General features: G+C 40.6%; 1 protein-coding gene across 1 annotated transcript in view; it reads left to right on the top strand.

Moving 5' to 3' along the window:
• Positions 1 to 221: 221 nt before the first annotated feature.
• lrfn2b (leucine rich repeat and fibronectin type III domain containing 2b) overlaps positions 222 to 7,976 on the top strand; it is a 169,716-nt gene continuing 161,961 nt past the window's right edge. Inside the window, exon 1 of the mRNA XM_042390854.1 lies at positions 222 to 425. The gene's annotated coding sequence lies outside the window, so the exon portion shown is untranslated. The remainder of the gene's footprint in view (positions 426 to 7,976) is intronic.

Here is a 7,976-nt window from a genome sequence, read left to right as displayed (position 1 = left end):
AAAAAAAAAAAAAGATTTTTCCTCCGCTCTGACTGGATATCATCTTCTCTCTTACCATCAGCGCGGTGTGAGTGGATTTTTATTTAAGCGCGTATCAGGATAGAGACTCCATGAAAGTTCATACCTGTCTGTCTTCTCAAACTTAAAATAGATCACATTTGGAGCTGATCGATGCGAGAAGCCAGTGAAGCTGCTCGCCTGTAGTGTGGTCAGACCGGGCTGTGAGCGGCGGAGCGGTGCGCGCCTCGGTCGGTTTTTACGCGCAAAGCAGAGAGAAGTGACCAGGCGAGGCACTTTACGGGGAATGCAAGACTGGAAAATGGAAATTACAAAACGGTGTTGGAATAAAGTGAAAACTACAATGCCTTGATTATCTGCTGCATCTCTTGGACAGAGAGACGGTTAGAAAACGCCCAATACAAGAGGTAAGAAGTCGCATTGAGCCACACTGAGTCCTTTAATAATCTGTTTTGTGGATGTGGACGTGTAACTTATAATACTGTACAGACAGTAGCAGACAGCTATAATACATGTGTAGCTGTCTGCAGATGTTGCAGCGGGGGGGTCGATTAATGTGACACTTTCCTCTGAGTGTTAGTTAGTGTCATTTTATTTCTGAATCCGATGCTTCCATTATCTTTTCGCCGTATCCGGTCCGCCTATATCATACTGCCAGTTTAGCTCAAATGGACTCGGGGATCCGTGCAGTGCTCATCAAATGGAGTGGAATATCATCGCTGAGAATTTCAATTATTCCCCCCCCCCCCCCTCAGGATCCCACGCCGCTGTTAAAGTACTGTATGATAAGAGATTCTCTAGTAAAGATACACAGCGCCTCTCAGCTTCACAACAGCTCCCAGCTGTCCTTTCATTCAGCTCAACTTATTGCTGCCAGACAAATGAAATACAGCTGGAGTGTTTAGTCAGCATCATATGTCAATATTCATATAGCCTCTGAGAGTGTTTTTATATTTGCAGAGGCAGACAGTCGCACTGTAGCAGCATACAGTCTTAATGGATTGTGAAAGCACATGGAAGTTGTTCCAATGCCTGTAATGATCAAATCAGCTGATTAAAAGCCAACAAAGGCAGCCGGAGGTGAAACTGTAGCAGGTGAGGACAATCTCCAGCTTGATCATGTTTGCAGCTCGATTATTGAACAGTGTGCACATTCAGAATTAGATTCTCCTCTCTTGTCTTGTTCTGGCCTTGGGGGCTACAAATTGTGAATGTGTGTGTGTCTCCTTTGTGGAGACACTCACAGTTCACGACCTTGACTTTTCCCATGCTGCTTGATCAGGTAACCAAGTGTGTGTGTGTGTGTAGAGGGAGCATGGCCTTGTATACCTGACCTCAGTAGTGAGGCAGCCACAGATGGGGGCTGATGGGTGGAAGTTGTTGACAGGGCTGCAGCTTGCTTGCAGAGGATTGGGATATAAAGGCAGGCAGCGTGGATTCAGGTGAAGTAGCATGCCAAGCGAGGGAACCTCCGGTCCTAATCCCACTGTCTACTAAGAGATGACCTTTGGCTCACGGGGATTACAGCCATACCCTAATTGACTTACCAACTAACCCATCCAACACATATTTTGGTGTCATGCTAGAGGTGGCTGAGCTGCAGGAAGAGACCAGCCGAGCACACAGCACTGTCCTGATCGTTGGGGACGCAGAGGGGACATTAATCTACCTCGTCGTCCATCACTGAGTTCCCAGGCCGGGTGCCACAGTGAAACTGCTAATCCCTCAGTAATCATAGCTTAAATTTGTCAGTGCTATGCCTTGCTTTACCTCACTGGTGCACTAAATGGGATATGAGCAAGAATGCTCTACTGCGAAGCATGAAATATGTCATCAGGGAGCTGGGTTATTTAGTTTGTCATATTCCAACATTGCAGAAAATGTTGTGTCAGAATGAGAAACCGGTTTCCTGCTATCTTACATCCATGCTATTGTTCCTGCTCATCACTGGGGATCTGGTAAATACTGGTCCCAGCTCACAGACGATTATCTGCGCTGTAATACTGTTTGGATGACAGCATTATCACCTCTCCTGAGAGGAGATCTGTTGTGTTTGTGGGTTCTTTTTTGCTGCTTAATGTCCTGTAAGCACAGTGGTGGCCAGGTTGGTCTTTGGGCTCTCAAATAATACCTTCTCTAAGCAGCCCCTGGGCCTCTCAGCGGATCTGCTGGCTATAAATAATGGCACATATGTCACCATGCTCTTGGCTGACGTACACTAAGCCCCATCCTGAGCTCCATAGGGACCAGCAAAGAGCTTCGTCTCTGTCTTGACTGAGGCCAGAACACACACTATAGCATACCTCACGCTCCATCAACATCCTCCTCATTTTGTCCCTACTCTCTGTCATCTCTGCTCATCATCCGTCTCCGCAGTCATTCTCTGAATCAGCCTCCACCTCCTCTCCTGTGCAGCCTGTGAGGAGATGGAAGAGCAACATTAGTAACAGCTTGTTTGCTTAACACTATCTTACTGTATGTGTTTTAAGAGTCCAATCACTGTGAGCAGCAGGAGACAGGAGCAGTGCTCAGGTTGAGTCCAGACCCATTGAGTCATCAGCTCATAGAAGTGGCAGCAGGGTTTAAATGACAGTGCAGCAGAGTCATGTACACACATGAATCATAGTTTGTATGTCTGACCCCATGTTCACCATGGAGATGATCAACAGCCTGTTTATTCCCACAAAAGCAGAATATGATGGGTTTATTCACCCAACTATTTTGATAATTAATTGTTTTGAGTCATTTTTAAAAAAAGAAAATATCCGAATTCTGATTACAGCTTCTCAAATATGACTTTTTCTGCTTAATATCTTTGGGTTGTGGACTGTTGGTTGGGAAAAAAATAAGACAATCGAGGACATCACCTTGGGCTTGGGAAACAGCGACATGTGGGAAACATGTTTCACCATCTTCTGACATTTTATAGACCAAACAACTAATCAATTAATTTCAATTATCAACAGATTAATCAATAATGAAAATAATCATTAATTGCAGCCCTAAAACGAACCCTGTATCTAAAAATAATGTTTGTATACTACTAATTTGCAAAAGCAAAAAACATTTAATCAAAGCTTAAATGATTAGACAAATAATAAATTAAGCTTTGATTGACTTTGATTTGAAAATTATATGAGCAACTATTTTGACTGATAAAATTGTTTAGCTTATGTCTTTTACACAACAGTGGGAAAAATTCACTGCTTCCAGACTCTCAGGTGTGAATATTTTAAGTTCATCTATGAAAGTAAACTAATTTGTCAGCTCCTGACTCTTCTGCCAGCTAAAGCATGATTCAAGTTTTATTGCTACATTTTTATTGTTTAGGCCACTCACTTGCATAGGATTAGGTAAACATGGCGCCCTTGGTCAAATATTGAACATTGATACAGGATGTGTTACTTTTTCTGTATTTAACCAAAACAACCAGCTTTGCCTAACCAGGGTCCTTTGGTTTTCCAAACCTAACAATACAAGGTACTCAAATTCTTGTGCTTTGTACAACCATCTTCTACCCCGACCACTGACCTATGACTTCTGTACAGTACAAGAATCAAGCACTTCTTTAGAAAAAACATAATCCAGACAGCACTTACATTTCCTTCAAAACTCATTTGGGAAAAAACTTGTATAATCTAAAATTTATACAGTGGGTGACAGGGTCAGAAAAACACAAATTTGGCAAATGTGATAGAATATGGAAGGAGCTGAGGTGGTTGAATGTGATGGCATAGGCCAGATTCGAACAGCTTTGATCTCTTGGTTATTGCCACCTGAATTCCTCAATCAGGAATGTACAAAACATGTTACTTATTATTAATGTGATGCTGGAGATGTGACTTTCACCTTCCAGTAAAGGCTAATGACTTATAAAAAGACCATAAAAAGGAAATAATTGAAAAAATATTCTGATCCAACAAAGACCCCAACAACCAATTAGTGGACTAATTGAGTAAGAGGGGGCCTTGTTATGTTTCTTTCTACTGCTGATGATAAGGTTTGGTTTGTGGAGACAAACTTTTGTTGCTAGTGTGAGCAGTGTGTGCCTCTGTGGTGCCCTGAGGTCCAGCATTGCTTTAATGTCACAGTTCGTCTGACCTACTGTTGTGATGGTCAGTAAAGGAGCAGTCACTGAGTCGGTTGCAGCTGAAAGGAATAAAAGGCTGGAGGTAGAAAGGGCGATGCACAGCGGGACTCTGCACCATCTACTTCCCTCTCCCCGGATGAGGCCTGATGTCAGACTCTCATCTGTTGCTATGGACGGCTGCACTGTCCCCTCATTTGCCATCGATTCTGCCTCTCAGTGAACATCCCCAAAGCTGGGATTATATAGTCATGCCTGCCAGTTCTTCAGCCTCAATTTTCTCCAAGAAAAGCTGCATGAGTGGATATGTATGAGAGTCTAGTGTTCATACTCCTGAGTGATCTGCCTTGGACAGTGTGTGTGTGTGTGTGTGGTTGGCAGGCTGGCTAGAAGGAAGTAACATGCAGCATGCCAAACCTTCTTTGCCTCCTCCTAGGTGGCGGAAGCAGCATTTGGGTTAGTGGTCTGTTGTCCATATGCCCTCCACCTGCCTGAACTAACACATGACCATCTGGGTAAGATTAGCATTTCCTGCTCCAGTGTGCACAAAGGATTACACAGTGCTCCTTCAAAACTAACACCAGTGGGAGGGTCTCCAGGTGGGTCTCCAGCGAGAAAGGTGCAATGATTTCAACATGTTTAAATGGCTGTGTTATTGCACAGCTGTGAGTGTTTTGAATTTGAATTAGCACTGCAATTTGTTTAGTTACATTTATTTTATTCTATTCTAATTTAAAATATATATTTTTCTAAATACATTGTCTGTATGTGTAGCATGGAGGGGGCTACAATTGTGCAATCCTGCATTGTATAATGACAATTAAAATTAACTCTGAACCTTGTAAAATAATTTTACAAAAATGATTTTTTTTTCTCTGTTTACGTCATTCAGCAGTTTTTGGACTGAACTCACAAACTAAACCAGGAACTAAAGAGCTCTTTTTGCACAGCGTGAGTTTGTGTGTCCATGAAGATGAGGTATATTATGCCGTCAAAAAAAGCCATGGCATGTTTGAACCGCAATTTTCACACACAAGGAATAGCAACACAGAGTCATCCTGTTGTTCTTTGTGTTCACTGTTTCTGTAAATGTAATCAATAAATACGCAAGAGACATGCAGAGGTGGAAAAGGAGACTGAAAACTGCAGTGCTCTGTATGTTTTATAAAGAGATACGTAAAATTTCTGCTTTATAAAATAATGAAGGCTCAACTCAACAAGGAACTATCCACTGGGAACTCTCCTAAGCCCTTTTTTGATCAAAAAGTTCCAGAAACTATGGAAACAGAGGAACTAAAAGTCAGTTCTACCCCCAGGCCTGGGACTTTTTTGGGGACTGTCCTACAAGAACTAATTTTAGTCCCTGGTTCCTCTAGTCAAAACATAGGTTTAGTTCCTGAGGTCCTCAGAAGGTTCCTGGTCCATTGGGAAAGTTCCTGCAGTGAAAATGCCAGCATTCTATACAGTTGAAGCTCTGTTGTATCTCATGATGGGCATTTGTCATTATTGTTCATGTTTTGTAGATTACATGATGGATCTGTTAATACAGCTCTTGTATTTACATTTTCCCAACTTTTGGGACACAGTCCAACTCCACTGAGAAGACAGAGTTTGCCCTGTTGTGTATATAGGACAAGTGAGAGTGCACACACTAGCATCAACAGAAGCCAAACAGCAGCTAAAATGATCTGTCCCAATCCAGTGTATAAAGAGTGAACTGACCTCAGCCTCTGTAAACACAGTGAAGCAGGTCTGTATGAGGCCACCAGTACCAAAGTTCTGGCACAGAGAGGAGGAATGGAAGATAGAGGCAGGAAATGAGGCTCTGGCATGTTGTTGAGCTCAGTCCTGAGGGACTGCTGTCTGGCTCTGTGAGTGCTGACCTGTCAGAGCCAGGATTGGGACGGCCATACGAGAAGGGATCAGAAATCATGAATAAATGAGCAGGGGCTTTGGCCTCAGGCCCACAATGCTCACAGACACTCAAGATCCAGAGAGGATTAGGTCTGGTCTTCATACAACAGTGCAACGGACACATCAGGGACCTGACTATCAACATTTCATTCTAAATTATCTTTTATCATTTTTAGTTATTACATATTTGTCTGACTGTTCAATCTATAAAATTTGAAATAAAAGTCAAAAAAGTGACTCTCAAGGGATCACTACCACATGACTGACAGAGGCTGTTTGTCAAAATAAACTCTATATATTATACTTTAGTTGTACTATATGATATACTTAATATATTACTAGTGATACAAGAGGAGAAATTCTTGCATTTGAAAATATGATTTTTTTCAAATTATGTGAATAATACTTCTTAGCTTCCTAGAATACTTAGAACAGAATCATCTGCAAAGAAAAAAAGAAACACACAAAATAACAAACCATACAGAAATATGCAACACATTACATAAGACTAGATTATGGATCCCAGCAAGAGTTGTTGTTGCCAAGGTTATAAGTATTGCAAATCCAAATAATTTCATGTGCTATTAAATATTAAAATGTTATGATTTAGTAATTTTGATGGCTCTCTTAATGTGACTTTACTTCTCTGTTTTTATTCCTTTTTTTATAATTTTTTGGTCACCTAATCATTAACACAGATCTTTTGTGCGTAAATGTACGTATATATTTTCTAAATATCTACACGGTTGGTTCGTAGATTAATATTAATGTTATACATGCACAATAATATGTATCTTTGGTGAACACAATGGAACTGAGTGGTCCTCAGTTGCTGTCCACACTCACACAGATACATACTCAGAACCTTAAATATCTAAGAACTGATTATGTCAAATTGTTTGCTTATTTTATTTGCTTTTAAAAAATATTTTTTTGTGTCTTTTTCCTTTAATATACTTATTTATATAAGCACTTATATTTTCATGAGGCTTTTTATTTCTTTATGATTTTTTGGGTCTACTTTACCCTGTTATAATATTTTTTGAAAACTAAATAAAATATGATTCACAAAAAAGAACAAAAACAAATGTAGACCCAAATGCACAATAAATAAACAATAAATCATGGTTAAAAAGCTACAAAAATAACAGAATTGATCATTTTTACTCTTATCGCTGAGTGAACTTTTCAAAGTTGTAACTGATTATTTTTGTAAGACTGACTGAATCGATTTGTTGACTAATATTTTCAGGAATAGTAAATACAGTTATGAAAATTCAATAAGCCCCAAAGATAAACAGTAACTGTAATAGTGTCAGATTGTCTGGATATTGTTATATTGTTAAGAAACTAACATCACACTATGTACTGAATGTATGAGACCAAATTTGCGTGTTAGAAATGCGCATCCTCACTGTTTACCACAACAGCCTCTCCACCCTCCACTCTGCTGTTTCTGTCACTTGATCTTCCCCTCACCGCCATGTATCTGTAACATAAGGATCCTCTCAAATCAGATTATTCAGGCTGACAAGAAACCCTCTTTGTTTCCTGAAATGAGGTCACACAACTGCGGCAGAAAAATCGGTCAAGAGAAAAGCTTTTGAGATGTCATCTTCTAATCAGAATATGCTTTTCTCATCGGAAATCCCACTGTCCTCTGGCTCTAAATAGATCATGAGGCTCTGCCTGCTCATTGTGTGAACATTCAGCATAAGCAGCTTATTCCCTGGCTGCAATTGCTATTTCTTAAATTTCCACTATCTAGTAAATAACCTGCAGTATTTGTCTGTGTGAGCTGCCCCTGTGGGACACTGAAATGGCCAGGAGGGTAAAGAGATATGAAAATAGAGACACTGAGCTGTGTGTCTTGAGTCAGAGAAGACCTCCGTCAGCTCTTTCAAATGTGGCCATGAAAGGATACACTCTAAACCATCAGATTTATGACTGCTCCAGT

Source organism: Thunnus maccoyii, chromosome 17, assembly GCF_910596095.1.
Source record: "Thunnus maccoyii chromosome 17, fThuMac1.1, whole genome shotgun sequence".
Lineage (NCBI taxonomy): Eukaryota > Metazoa > Chordata > Actinopteri > Scombriformes > Scombridae > Thunnus > Thunnus maccoyii.
Note: the sequence above shows the minus strand (reverse complement) of the source record. Positions and strands in the feature narration are given on the sequence as shown.